General features: G+C 44.8%; 1 protein-coding gene and 1 pseudogene across 2 annotated transcripts in view; one reads left to right on the top strand and one right to left on the bottom strand.

Annotated features, from left to right (window-relative positions):
• Positions 1-15,730, top strand: part of LOC141182832 (uncharacterized) — a 618,372-nt gene that overhangs the window by 520,773 nt on the left and 81,869 nt on the right. The window lies entirely within an intron of this gene.
• LOC141182841 (uncharacterized) lies at positions 2,670-14,444 on the bottom strand (annotated as a pseudogene).

Genomic DNA, 15,730 nt, shown 5'->3' with positions numbered 1-15,730 from the left:
TAGATTTATTAAAGCTTGTCATAGATCCAGACCTATTCCTATTCCAAGAATGCCTCCTTGGGACCTTAATTTAGTTCTGGAAGCATTAACCAAACCTCCCTTCGAGCCCTTAGAGAAGGTTTCAGAAAAAATCTTAACTTTAAAGACTGCTCTACTGGTAGCCCTGACATCAGCTCGTAGAGTCAGTGACTTGCACGCACTATCCGTTAACAATCCATTCACTCAAGTATGTACGGATAGAGTAATCTTAAGACCAGACCCGGCCTATCTTCCAAAAGTAGCCTCCAAATTCCATAGGACGCAAGTAATCACTCTCCCTTCCTTCTATCCTAATCCTAGGGATTCTGAGGAACATAAGCTTCACACCTTAGATGTTAGGAGGGTGTTAGTCCGGTATTTGGAAGTGACAAAAGCCTGGAGAAAGAGTGACGCCTTTTTTATATCCTTTCAGGGGGCTAGGAAAGGACTTAAGGTTACAAGGGGGACCATAGCTAGATGGGTCAGGGATACTATTACCTTAGCCTACTCTTCTAGCAATCTGCCGGTTCCAGAGAACCTGAAGGCCCATTCCACCAGAGCGGTAGCTGCTTCCTGGGCTGAGAAGGCGGATGTGCCCATCGACATCATATGTAAGGCGGCAACTTGGTCATCCCCCGCTACATTTTACAGACATTACCGTCTTGACCTTTCCTCTTCTACTGATCTGTCCTTTGGTAGGAAGGTGTTGCAAACGGTGATCCCTCCCTCTGGTATTTGATCTCTATAAATCTCTCAGGTGGTGCTGTCATGGGAGAAGGGGAAAAGATCCTAGTTACTTACTGGTAACGGGATTTTACAGAGCCCATGACAGCACCCTATTAATTCCCTCCCCTTTATCACTGTGATGTGCACTTTTTAAGGTGTTTAGTACAAATATTGAGGTGGTGGTTATGTATTAACCTGTCTTCGGAGGCCCTCTCATGCTCTGAAACAAAACTAATGCGGAGGAGAGGTACCGCCTTTTTATTCAGTAGGTTCCTGTCCTTGGTGGGCGGATACCCTCTCTCAGGTGGTGCTGTCATGGGCTCTGTAAAATCCCGTTACCGGTAAGTAACTAGGATCTTTTGCTGCCGTTCTTTAATCTTTTTTCCTACTTAGGTGCATTTTCTAGGCTTTAATATGTATTAGGATATACTTTTACCCTGTAGCCTAAGGGGTCAGGGCACTGATACCACTAATAAAGATCTGCTATCTTCGGTATGAGCTATCTATATTAGTACCTATATATAGACAGCGGTATGACTAACCTCTTATATAGCAACTGCTTCTGACCTACCTCATAAGCACCTGCACTTTTATTGAATGCTTCATTGCATTTTAACAATATATTCTTATTTTTTTGGCAGCCCAATTATGTATTTACATCAGAAAATAATCATGTTAATTTGTCTCATGCTCCTCATTAGTGCTCCTCTATTGTTTTACTATTAACTGTCTCTGTTTCTGCAATTCATATTTTTTTCCTGTATAAATTATAATTAATACAATTTTGTAATTTTTTCACTATTATATGGGACGCTGACTCAAAGTTTTTCCCTCTTGTTTCTTATGTATGGAGGACTATGTGGGGCCCATTATTCTGTATGGAGGACTATGTGGGGCCCATTATACTGTATGGAGGACTATGTGGGGCCCATTATACTGTATGGAGGACTATGCAGGGCCCATTATTCTGTATGGAGGACTATGTAGGGCCCATTATTCTGTATGGAGGACTATGTGGGGCCCATTATACTGTATTCTGGTCGGCCCACGACTTTGTCAAAGTTTTTCATTTTGGCCCTCTGCATGTTTTAAGCTTTACATCCCTGATGTAAAATCAGTATGGGTAAATGTACATGAAAATGGCAATAATGCAAAGCTGCTAATTGGACTTTGCTACAAGCCTCCTAATATAGCTGAACACGAAGAGGATAATATGCTGCAACAAATTAAAAAGACAACAAAAACAAGTCATGGTCAAAAGTGTAGGATCCCTTGAAATTGTTCCAGAAAATGAAGTAATTCTCCCAGAAAATTATTGAAATTACACGTTTTGTTATACACGTTTATTTCCTTTGCATGCATTGGAACAACACAAGAAAACAGAGAAAAAAAGGGAAATTGAACATAATTTCACACAAAATAGGGCGGACAAAATTGTTGGCATCTTGCCAAAATTGTGGGTAAACAACTTTGTTTCAAGCATGTGAAGCTTGTTCAAACGCAATTGTGGCAAGTAACAGGTGTGGGCAATATGAAAATCACAACTAAAACCAGATAAAAATGGGAGAAATGGATTCAATCTTTGCATTGTGTACATATGTGTGGCACACTAAGCATGGAGAAAACAGAAAAAGGAGAAGAGAACTGTCTGAGGACTTGAGAACCAAAATTGTTGAAAAATATCAACAATTTCAAGGTTATAAGTCCATCTTTAGAGATCCACATGTTCCTTTGTCCAAGGTGCACAGATAATCAATAAATTTACAACCCATACAGTCAAATATGGTGGAGGTTCAAAGGTATTTTGGGGTTGCTTTGCTGCCTCTGACTGTGTGCAAGGCATCAGGAAATCTGAAGATCAGCAAAGGATTTTGGGTCACAATATAGTGCCTAGTGTCAGAAAGCGGAGTTTGCGTCCTAGGTCATGGGTCTTCCAGCATGAAAATGAGCCCAAACATACTTCAAGAAGCACCCAGAAAATGGATGGAAACAAAGTGCTGGATAGTTCTGCCCAGCAATGAGTCTGGATCTAAATCCCATTGAACACCTGTGGAGAGATCTTAAAATTGCTGTATGGAGAAAAATATTAAAATTTGAGAGTCCTCAGTGGTAATCTCTTCAGTTAGCCATTAGTCAATAAGCTTTCGAGACTACTCAGGTCTCTTCATCAGACAAAGTATAACACAAAATCTGAAGAGTCACATATTTATACATAACAGGGCACAGGAATAATGCAATAGATAAGACAAGTGACGTGAAGCAGAACTATCAGTTTCGGAAAAGGATAAGCAGTTGTGGCCGTAAAACTGTGTGGCCACAAGTAGATCTATTCTTTTTTTCTTTTTTTGTGTGGCGATGAGAATTCATCTAAGTTTTTGCCTTGCCTCCCCTACATACAGACCCCCAGTTGGACATTTGCTACATATAATTAAGTACATTACATTAGATGTGATGCAGCTGAAAGTAGCTGGGATCTTGTGGTCCTGATGTGAGTTGGGAATCTTTATCTTGTCCATGGTCATTATAAATGGACGGGTTTGACATATACAGTTGGTGAGGATGAATTTTGTAAGTTTCACCACAAAGGTGAAACTATCCTCCCGGTCAGTTTGCTTTCCCTCCCAGTATCTTTTCATTCTAACAATGTTAGGTTTCTGGGAGATTATACTTGTTCCTTTTATTTTTGGTTCTCCTTAGCTTGCCTTCTTTGCCCTATATGAATGTGTTTTTGTTTCTCATTCAGGGTTTTCGTATTTTACTTCATACTTTCCTTTCCCCTTGTGGATACTGTGTTGCGGCCTCCCCTCTGGTTCCTCAGGAGGTATGAAAAACTCCTCAACGACTTATTAGGGAGTTAGGTCTGTGGTGGCGTTTTTAGTTGTACAGATAGGGCCTTTCTTGTCTGTACAGAGACTAGTTGGGTGAAGTTGCAGCAGTCTCCCCTGTGTGGGTTCTCCGGTGGTTATCAAGATGCGCTTTCTGTTTAAAACATTTCCCACATTTTGAACATAAAACAGGCTTCTCCCCTGTGAGTTCTCTGATGTTTATTAAGATATGATTTCTGTACAAAACATTTCCCACAATCTGAACATGAAAAAGGCTTCTCCACTGTGTGGGTTCTCTGGTGCTTAAGAAAACTAGATTTATGGTTAAAACATTTTCCACATTCTGAACATGGAAAAGGCTTCTCCCCTGTGTGAGTTCTCTGATGTTTGATAAGAGTAGATTTCGCTGTAAAATATTTCCCACATTCTGAACATGAAAATGGCTTCTCTCCTGTGTGTGTTCTCTGATGGTTGATAAGAGTTGATTTCTTTGCAAAACATTTCCCACATTCTGAACATGAAAATGGCTTCTCCCCTGTGTGAGTTCTCTGATGTATATTAAGATTTGATTTCTGTACAAAACATTTCCCACAATCTGAACATGAAAATGGCTTCTCTCCTGTGTGAGTTCTCTGATGTTTGATAAGAGTTGATTTCTCTGTAAAACATTTTCCACATTCTGAACATGGAAAAGGCTTGTCCCCGGTGTGAGTTCTCTGATGTTTGAAAAGATTTGATTTATGTACAAAACATTTCCCACAATCTGAACATGAAAATGGCTTCTCTCCTGTGTGAGTTCTCTGATGATTGATAAGAGTTGATTTGTCTATAAAGCATTTCTCACATTCTGAACAGGAAAATGGCTTCTCTCCTGTGTGAATTCTCTGGTGCCTAACGAGACTTGTTTTCTGATTAAAACATCTCCCACACTTGGAGCAAGAAAATCTATTCTTCGCTGTGTGAATTTTTTGATGTTTAAGAAAAGACTTTTTGAGAGGAAAATTATTTCTATATTCTGAATGTGAAAATGTCTTCTTTGCATTGGGAGCAGTTTGTTTTTTAATGCTTATTTTGTGACTTTGATTTTCCATAGTAGTCGGTAATGAATCAGAAGACAGGATCTGTTTCAAAGGATCAGATGACAGATCTTTGCTGTGAAGGGATGATGGTATATCTGGAGTAATGGCATTCACTTCAATTGTATGCTGTGGGATCTGAAAATTATCCGATTTGAAAATTGAAGATATCAGCTGTCCCTCTGATCTCCTGGTACAGACATCTGCCAATAATAAAACTATTTATTATTTTTTAATAAAAAAATCCTTGAATTTTATATTTTTGAACATTTCTACTTAAATTGTCTGTAAAAAAGGCAAGTTATATTAAAAAATTCACTTATTCACCAGGACAATGACTGTCTAATAGAAAACCTCATAGGATGGACCAGGAGCGTGGTGTTCAACTGTTTGTTCATTCTGCCTCCCAAATATGGAGTAAAAGGCGCAGGCTCTGTCCAGCTACTAAGATTAGGTTTGCTGGTACCTGTAGTACCATCGAGTCTGACAGTATGGGTGTGTGTGTGCAGTCCAGCTGGAGTAATCTGCTCCCTGCTTCAGCAATTTGGAAAGCACCGCACCCTACTAAAGCTGGAAGCATATTGCCGGAAGCTGCCAGATACAGCCTTGTTCTCCTCTGGTTCAGTCCTCTGTGCTCAGCTCCCGGCCTGTGTATTTGTTTCCTGTTGTGACCTCGGCCCGTTTACTGACTACTGGTGTCTTCTGATTTTGTATTTTCTCTATCCTCTTGGTTCTGACCCGGCTACCTGACTATTCTTCTTTCCATCTCACTCCACCGAATAGCAGGTAACACCATGGCCCAAGCCTAGGGGTCTCTGTGTAGGTTCAGATCCATGTAGAAGAGTTAAAGGGTGATGAGCAAAGTAATTTGTGAAATCTGTAAACAGGGTAGATAGTTATAAGCCTGTTCGTGGTAGCCATCTTTTGAGCATTCCTAATAGCTAAATGGCGCTCCTTCCCTTCTCAACCTCCCATGTGCCCAGACAGTAGTGTACAATCGTATATAGGGTATTGTCAGATTCAAAAGAAGTTGGAAAATAATTTGTAAGGTCCATTTGTTTCCTATTATCCTTTGTGAAGAATTCCAAAATTATCACCACATAAAGTGACACAAGTCAAATTTGAAAAATGGGGCCTGATTAGAAACATAATACTGACTGCGGGAAGGGGTTAAAGCAGAGGATTACTGAAGTCAAAAACTGTGACTATAGACAATAACACATCTACTGAAATGACCAAACTGAACAGTCTTCATCAGAGAAAAATGAGTAACTAGTGGTGAAACCTCTCTGGGGTAATTAGAGTATGGGGCTCGGGGGCTCTTCTCAATCTAAACTATCGCTAAGGGCCAATATTTTCTGGCAGATGAGTGTCAAGAAGAAATATTAGACATTCAAAGAGAACTTTTTTATAATACTGAAGAGCTGAGGTGTTTTAAATTTAGATCTCAGGCATTTGGAAGAGGTAATGGAGATCTTTTTGAAAGACGACCAGGGAGTTACAGACTCACATAAGTGAGGCCGGCCGATCCCACCAGAATGAAACTATCATAGAGAGTGAAAAAAATAAAAATATGTAAAAAAAATAAAGAATATATAAACATGTAACATCCCCAACAACCACGTATGTATGAGGGGAGAAATCCAACACTAAACTGGAGTTGCACTCATTTATGGTGGACCATTTGGCGCGAACAAGCCGGAACCCCGAAAACTAACCCGAATTTGAAATGCCGAACAAATTCGCTCAATACTATTTATGATGTGGAGTGGATCCATGAAACCAGGGCTGGAGCCATGCCAACACATCTCCTGCAGGCATGAACAAATGTATATTACAGCCATCAGCCACGCACAGCTTAGAGATATATCATGGCGCAGGTGTAATGTTTTCTGTGTAGTTTATGACAATCCTGTTTGAAGTTAGTTGGTTTCAAAAGAAATTGAAAAGTCAGGATAAAGGGAAACTCTGTTCTTATTGTACAGAAATTCACACTTGGCCCTCACTGCACATTTAATGTTGTTGATCATAAAAGTGAAGTTTGGTCAGAAAGACTGGACCTGGTCTTGTAGGGACCATATGAGCACATTCAGCAGCACAGAAGGGAGAGAAGGTAGATTCATCTAATAAGATATCAGGGATCTAGGAAGCCAACAGCATCATTACCCTCCGCTTTCTCTTACAGGCCCATCATATTTTTCTTCAAGTGATTTTTTAATTTGTCAGCACATTCTACGTACGCTGTCATTTGGCTTTATAGTTTACAGACATGGGCAGGTAACGGTCAGCGTCTCCTAATCCCAGGGGGTAGGTGGATCCTTCAGGTTGTAAGTTCTATAGAAAAGGTCTTTCACAATTACACAAAGTAATTTGAATATTTTCGAACGGAGGAGAATGTTGGAGTCTAGCGGCAAAATGGTGATCACACGATTGTGATACGACTACACCACTGATAAAGCAGCCACAGACAGGGACTTCTCTGTATTCAGTGGTTACTGCTCACCTGTGTAGTCATATGTAGGAATCTCCTCTTTACACCGCTCATCACCCCTCACATATGTCTCTGTAGTATTAATATGGGTCAGATCTTCACCCTGAAACAAATATTGTAAAAGTCACTGACAGATGGAGAAGTCACATCTATGATCAGCTCTAATCCTGCCATCTCCACCATTCTCATTACACAAATATAAAACATAATAATGATGGATAAAACAGAACTGAAGACATGACATTTACAGCAGTCTACACATCATAGGGGAGATCTCATGACACCTTCTCTCTATCTACCTGAGGAACATTTGGATTTTCTTGTTTACAGTCCTGTGGAAGAAGACGACGGGGACATCTCTCTGGTGTTGTCCTCTTACTGGATAGATCTGGAGGAAACACATACAGGGACTGAATTCATTCTTTACATACAGATAATTATAGGCCGTGTGTATTTAGTCCTGTCTATTACCTGGTGATGTGAGGGGCTGGGGAACCTCCATCATGATGTCCTTGTACAGATCTTTGTGTCCTTCTAAATACTCCCACTCCTCCATGGAGAAATAGACGGCGACATCCTGACATCTTATAGGAACCTGACACATACAATGATACCGTCATCCCCCCGATCCCTTCACAGCGTTACTGTATAATGTCCCAGCATTCCCAGCAGTGTCACCTCTCCAGTCAGCAGCTCAATTATCTTGTAGGCGAGTTCTAGGATCTTCTGGTCATTGATGTCCTCATGTATTAGGGGGTGAGGTGGAGGCCCCGTGATTAATCTCTGGTTATGGAGAGTCACATTAATAAATCTCACTACAGACATTTCCAGAGTCCTCACCTCTCTAGTTCTGTCCATCTGTTATTTCCAAGAATGCTGTAATGTGACGTCATCAGAATCGCTCACCTCTCCAGTAAGCCGGAAGAGGATCTCTAGGGTGAGGTGTAATATCCTCTCCACCATCTTGTCCATCATTTTCCTGGATAAATCAGGAAAATTTTCTTATATAGACGATCTTCACTGAGAGGATCCGGTATTGTAGAGACCTGAATGAGGAAAAGATAAGCTGATGGATAAGACCATTTTTCTGCAAACGATGATGCGGAATCCAAAATGTACCACGAGTACCCTTCATCCCTTAATCTGGTGTTCAGGTCTGTTGCCTGTATATTAAAATCTGTGACAGTCGAGCAGTACCTTCTCAACCATAAAAATTGTCCCTTGGATTTTCCTCTTTTTATGGGGATGGGGGTGGTGGTTATCCCACTTCAGTAGTTTATTAGTGCTTGAAGGTTTCTGGTAGATGAGTGTCCCTAGGGTCCCGTTACAATCCTTCTTGATCAGTACATGCAGGAAAGGCAACTGGTAATAATTGGTGTTGGTCTGCTCCTTTAAATAAAATGTACTTTTCAGGTTATATCCTCAGTACCCTCATTTTTCATCCCTTCTTTTGAGGCCCACACAGTCAGACTCTACTGGCCCTTCTCCCTGCGAGTGGCGGCTGTGTATCGCCCTCCGGGCCACTCCCTTCAGTTTGTGGATCACTTTGCCACTTGGCTTCCAAAATTTCTATCCTATGACATCCCCACCCTCATCATGGGAGATTTTAACATCCCAATAGGCGATTCCCTCTTCCCATCTGCCGCTCATCTTTTATCGCTAACTTCCTCCTTCGGCCTTTCACAGCTTATTAATTCTCCTACACATGAAGATGGAAATACTCTTTGACCTGATCTTCACCCGGCTCTGTTCAATACATGACTTTACTGACTCTCCTCTTCCACTCTCTGATCACAACCTTCTTTCATTCTCTGTCAAGAACTGTCACCCTGCTCAAGACACCCTCACTTTCCACACTTATAGAAATATACATGGCATTAACACCCAGAAATTTATGAAAACGTTGCAATCATCATTGGCCCCAATCTCCACCCTCTCATGCCCTGACTCTGCACTGAAGCATTATAACGAAACATTGCAATGTGCCCTGGATGAAGGCGCACCTTCTACACAGAGAACAACTCGGCACAGACGGCGACAACCTTGGAACACGCTGCAAACACGTTTTCTCCAGCGGGGCTCCAGGTGTGCCGAACGGCTGTGGACAAAATCTAATCTGGCTGAAGATTTCCTCCATTATAAATTTATGCTTAAAACCTATAACTCCGCCCTTCACCTCTCCAAACAAACCTACTTTGAGGCTATGTGCCCACGATGCAGAAATGAAGCAGAAAATTTCTGCAGCATTTATGCATCTCCCTGGCGGAAAAAATGCATGCAGATTGTGCATGCGTTTTTCCTGCAGAATACATGCGGAATACATGCGGATTCACATGCGTTAACGCATGTGTTTCCGCATGCGGACTGACAAGCACTTTCCAGGCGATAGCATCACTTGGAAAGTGCTTGACAACTAGGTCACACTGTATAAATCCATGCAAACGGCATGGATTTATACAGTGTGACCGTAAAAATAAAAAAATAAAGCTATACTTACCTCCGATGCCGCCGTGTGTGCTGTCGCGCTCCTTCCTGGTTCCTTCCTGGCTTGCCGGCATCTCGCGAGACAGCCTGCGGTCACATGACTGCGACGTCATCTCAGGTCCTGGAAGGAGAAGCGCTGCAGGGGCCGCCGGACAGGTGAATATAAACTTTATTTTTTATTTTATTCTTTTTTTTACAGGTACAATGGTACCCAGGTCTGGATGAGAGTCTTCTCTCCTCCAGAACTGGGTACCATCCGCACATTGAAACGCATATTATCCGCTTGTACAAATGTACAGACACGGATTCTATGCGTCTCAATGCAAGTCAATGGCATGGCTTCCGCTGCGCTTCCGCAAAATTAATGAACATGCTGTGGATTTATGAGCGCTGCAGAAACGTTGCGGAAAAATCCTCAGCATGTGCATTGACATTGCGGAATGCCATTGGGGACCATGGGGTGCGGATTACCATGCGTTTTTGATGCGTTTCCGCAGCGGAAACGCATGAAAAAAGCATTGTGTGCACGCAGCCTAACAACCTCATCATCTCATGGCCCAATAATCCTAAACACCTGTTTGACACTTTTCATTCTCTCCTTAATCAAACAGCACATGCCCCAACCAAAAACCTCAGCACTGACGATCTGGACAATTATTTCAAAGAAAAAATTGACCATATCCGACAGGAAATTTTCTCTCAATCCCCAAATGTAATGCATGCTCCTCCCTCCCACATTGTATCTTGATCATTTTCTGACTTCGAACCAGTCACGGAAGATGAAGTGACAAGGCTCCTTACTTCCTCTCGCTCTACCACCTGCACCAGTGACCCTATTCCTTCACATCTCCTTCAGTCCCTTTCTCCAGATGTCACCACTCACCTAACTAAAATATTCAACCTCTACCTCTCATCTTGTATTTTTCCCTCCTTTTTTAAACACTCCAGCATACATCCATTACTTAAAAAAACATCCCTCGACCAGAACTGTGCTGCTAACTACAGACCTGTTTCCAATCTTCCCTTTATATCTAAACTCCTGGAACGACTGGTCCACTCTTGTATAATACGCTATCTCTCAGATAACTCCCTTCTTGACCCTTTACAATCTGGTTTCCGCTGTTTACATTCTACTGAAACTGAACTCACTAAAGTTTCTAATGATCTACTAACAGCCAAATCTAATGGTCACTACTCCCTGCTGATTCTCCTGGATCTCTCTGCAGCATTCGACACTGTGGATCTACCTCTCTGACCGCTCCTTCACTGTGTCTTTTGCTGGCTCCTCTTCTTCTCCCCTCCCCCTTATTGGCGGGGTTCCTCAAGGATCAGTCCTAGAAGCCCTTCTTTTCTACTTATATATCGCTCCTATTGGACAAACAATCAGCAGATTCGGTTTTTAGTACCATCTCTATGCTGATGACACCCAATTATACACCTCTTCTCCGGACATCACCCCTGCATTATTACAAAATACCAGTGATTGTCTTTCCGCTGTCTCTAACACTATGTCCTCCCTCTATCTAAAATTTAATCTGTCAAAAACTAAACTACTCCTATTTCCTCCCTCCACTAACCTATCTATGCCTGATATTGCCATTTCTGTTTGTGACTCCATCATTACTCGCCAGCAACATGCCGGCTGTCTTGGGGTCAAGCTTGATTCAGATCTTTCCTTCACTCCTCACATCAAATCACTCGCTCGCTCGTGTCATCTACACCTTAAAAACATCTCTAGAATCAGAAATTTTCTTACCTTTGACTCTGTAAAAACTCTTATGTAGCTCTTATTCATTCTCGTCTGGACTATTGCAACTCTTTACTTATCGATCTCCCCCTTTATAAACTTTCCCCTCTCCAATCCGTCCTGAACGCAGGAGTCAGGGTCATATTCCTCACCAACCGATACAACGATGTCTCTTCCCTGTGCCAGTCATTGCACTGATTGCCCATCCAATACAGAGTTCAATATAAACTTATCGCTCTTACCCACAAAACTCTTGATGATTCAGCAACGCCCTACATCACCTCCCTCGTCTCAGTCTACCACCCTACCCGTGCCCTCAGTTCTGCTAATGACTTAAAACTAAAATCCTCCGTAATCCGAACCTCCCACTCCAGTCTCCAAGATTTCTCGCATGCTGCTCCAATTCTTTGGAATGCACTACCCAGGACAATTTGATTAATTCCCAATACCCACAGTTTAAAGCGTGCCCTAAAAAACCATTTCTTTATACTGGCCTATCACCTCAACACACTTATCTAACTGTCCCAGTTTGGCCCATATTAAAATTTTCTTCAAAATCATGCTCATACCATTCATGCACTGAATAGCCTCTGTCTGTACTGTACACATACTGGCTGGCGACCAGTTCATGTGGTGTTATGTACTTACCCTATTTAGTATATTAAGGCTGTATTATACAATATATGTACATTTTACCTTTTGTGTCTCCCCTATTACCTTATAGACTGTAAGCTTGTGAGCAGGGCCCTCACTCCTTTTAATATCTGAGTTATGCTTATTCTGTAAAGTCTGTATTGTCAATGTAAGTCCCCCTTAAAATTGTAAAGTGCTGTGGAATATGTTGTCGCTATAAAAATTATTATTATAATAAATTCAGATGTAAATCTAAGGCCCACTCTATTGATGTTGAGTTCCCCGACAAATTAAAAAGATTGTTCACTCGTCCCTGACCAGGTGATAAAAATGCAGTCAATATATTTGTACCATACCCCAATATATGGATGCCATCCCTGAATATTGAGGATTCCTCCCACCAGTCCAGGGATAGGTTAGCATATAAGGGAGCACAGAGGCTCCCCATCGCAGTACCCCTGAGCTGGTGGAAATACTTCCTATCAAAAAGAAAGAAGTTATGAATAAGAGTGAATTTTAGAAGATCCTCCATGAAGTCATTATGTCTGCTACACTCTATTGATCTCAATTCAAGAAATGTCTTACTCCTCTGATATCATCCTCATGCGGAATATTACTGTACAAAGCCTCAATATCTAGTAAGGCCTGCTCCCCTACATGCATGTATACATGCTCGAGGGTCTATATGGAGGGGAGCAGGGAAAGGAAAAAACATTCTCCAGAGGGATTATTCCAACTGCAGGACCTCAGGCGGTACTGGGGGAACATTATACTGTGGGGGGGGGGGCATCATACACACTGCATAAGGGGCATAATGGGGGCATTACACTGTGTGGGGGCATCATGCATCCTGCATAAAGGGCATAATGGGGGCATTACACTGCGTGGGGGCATCATACATCCTGCATAAGGTGGATAATGGGGACATTACACTGTGTGGGGGGGCATCATACATCCTGCATAAGGGGCATAATGGGGGCATTACACTGTGGGGGCATCATACATACTGCATAAGGGGCATAATGGGGGCATTACACTGTGTGGGGGGCATCATACATACTGCATAAGGGGCATAATGGGGGCATTACACTGTGTGGGGGGGGCATCATCACACTGCATAATGGGGGCGAAACCCTGTGTGGGGGGGCATCATACATCCTGCATAAGGGGCATAATGGGGGCATTACACTGTGTGGGGGCATCATACATACTGCATAAGAGGCATAATGGGGGCATTACACTGTGTGGGGGGCATCATACATCCTACATAAGGGGCATAATGGGGGCATTACACTGTGTGGGGGCATCATACATACTGCATAAGGGGCATAATGGGGGCATTAGACTGTGGGGGCATCATACATCCTGCATAAGAGGCATCATGGGGGCATCATACATACTGCATAAGGGGTATAATGGGGGCATTACACTGTGTGGGGGCATCATACATCATGCATAAGGGGCATAATGGGGGCATTACACTGTGTGGGGGGCATCATACATACTGCATAAGGGGCATAATGGGGGCATTACACTGTGTGGGGGGCATCATACATACTGCATAAGGGGCATAATGGGGGCATTACACTGTGTGGGGGCATCATACATACTGCATAAGGGGCATAATGGGGGCATTACACTGTGGGGGCATCATACATCCTGCATAAGAGGCATCATGGGGGCATTACACTGTGTGGGGGCATCATACATCATGCATAAGGGGCATAATGGGGGCATTACACTGTGTGGGGGGCATCATACATACTGTATAAGGGGCATAATGGGGGCATTACACTGTGTGGGGGGCATTATACATCCTGCATAAGAGGCATCATGGGGGCATTACACTGTGTGGGGGGCATCATACATCCTGCATAAGAGGCATCATGGGGGCATTACACTGTGTGGGGGGCATCATACATACTGTATAAGGGGCATAATGGGGGCATTACACTGTGTGGGGGGCATCATACATCCTGCATAAGAGGCATCATGGGGGCATTACACTGTGTGGGGGCATCATACATACTGCATAAGGGGCATAATGGGGGCATTACACTGTGTGGGGGCATCATACATCCTGCATAAGGGGCATAATGGGGGCATTACACTGTGTGGGGGGCATCATACATCCTGCATAAGGGGCATAATGGGGGCATTACACTGTGGGGCCAGTAAAGGGGTCCTGTACTATGAGAACAATACGTTTCCTCCCTTCCTGTCTCCATAGTTGGGTCGTATGTATTACAGGAAACAGAACAAAAACCTTATGATTCTTATAAAGGGGCAACACAAGACCCCAAAAGAGTCTTCGTGCTGAAGGGGTTAATGCCCCCCGCGCCCAGTAATGGGGTCTCCACATACCTCCACCTGCAGAGCCGCCGCCACATATATGGCTGCTCTGTGCGCACAGGAGCTGTGATGAGGTCACAGGAGGGGAGGAGTCAGGGGTCACATGATCAGGGGCCTCAGTGGATGCAGGACTCTGCTGTGCTGGTTGTCATGGTGCTGGATGAGCTGAAGTTTATGTGTGGGGTCAGGAGGGGTTTACAGTGTGGATGTAGCAGAGCCGCGTGTGTACGAGGTGTACGGAGCGGAGCCGCGTGTGTACGAGGTGTACGGAGCAGAGCCGTGTGTGTACGAGGTGTACGGAGCGGAGCCGCATGTGTACGAGGTGTACGGAGCAGAGCCGCGCGTGTACAAGGTGTACGGAGCAGAGCCGCGCATGTACGAGGTGTACGGAGCGGAGCCGCGTGTGTACGAGGTGTACGGAGCAGAGCCGTGCATGTACGAGGTGTACGGAGCGGAGCCGCGTGTGTACGAGGTGTACGGAGCAGAGCCGTGTGTGTACGAGGTGTACGGAGCAGAGCCGCGCGTGTACGAGGCGTGCGGAGCAGAGCCGTGTGTGTACGAGGTGTACGGAGCGGAGCCACGTGTGTACGAGGTGTACGGAGCGGAGCCGCGTGTGTACGAGGTGTACGGAGCGGAGCCGCGCGTGTACGAGGTGTACGGAGCGGAGCCGTGTGTGTACGAGGCGTACGGAGCAGAGTCGCGCGTGTACGAGGCGTACGGAGCAGAGTCGTGCGTGTACGAGGCGTACGGAGCGGAGCCGCGCGTGTACGACGCGTACGGAGCGGAGTCGCGCGTGTACGAGGTGTACGGAGCGGAGCCGCGCGTGTACGAGGTGTACGGAGCGGAGCCGCGCGTGTACGAGGTGTACGGAGCGGAGCCGTGCGTGTACGAGGCTTACGGAGCGGAGCCGCGCGTGTACGAGGCGTACGGAGCGGAGCCGCGCGTGTACGAGGCGTACGGAGCGGAGCCGCGCGTGTACGAGGCGTACGGAGCAGAGCCGCGCGCGTACGAGGCGTACGGAGCGGAGCCGCGCGTGTGCGAGGCGTACGGAGCGGAGCCGCGCGTGTGCGAGGCGTACGGAGCGGAGCCGCGCGTGTACGAGGCGTACGGAGCGGAGCCGCGCGTGTACGAGGTGTACGAGGCGTACGGAGCGGAGCCGCGCGTGTACGAGGCGTACGGAGCGGAGCCACACGTGTACGAGGCGTACGGAGCGGAGCCGCGCGTGTACGAGGCGTACGGAGCGGAGCCGCGCGTGTACGAGGCGTACGGAGCGGAGCCGCGCGTGTACGAGGCTTACGGAGCGGAGACGCGCGTGTACGAGGCGTGCGGAGCGGAGCCGCGCGTGTACGAGGCGTGCGGAGCGGAGCCGCGCGTGTAC

The sequence above is a fragment of the Phyllobates terribilis genome, unplaced genomic scaffold (genome assembly GCF_046119375.1).
Source record: "Phyllobates terribilis strain yellow unplaced genomic scaffold, ASM4611937v1 Scaffold_36__1_contigs__length_13169755, whole genome shotgun sequence".
Lineage (NCBI taxonomy): Eukaryota > Metazoa > Chordata > Amphibia > Anura > Dendrobatidae > Phyllobates > Phyllobates terribilis.
The sequence above is the reverse complement of the archived record's forward strand: the minus strand, read 5'-3'. Positions and strand labels throughout refer to the sequence as shown.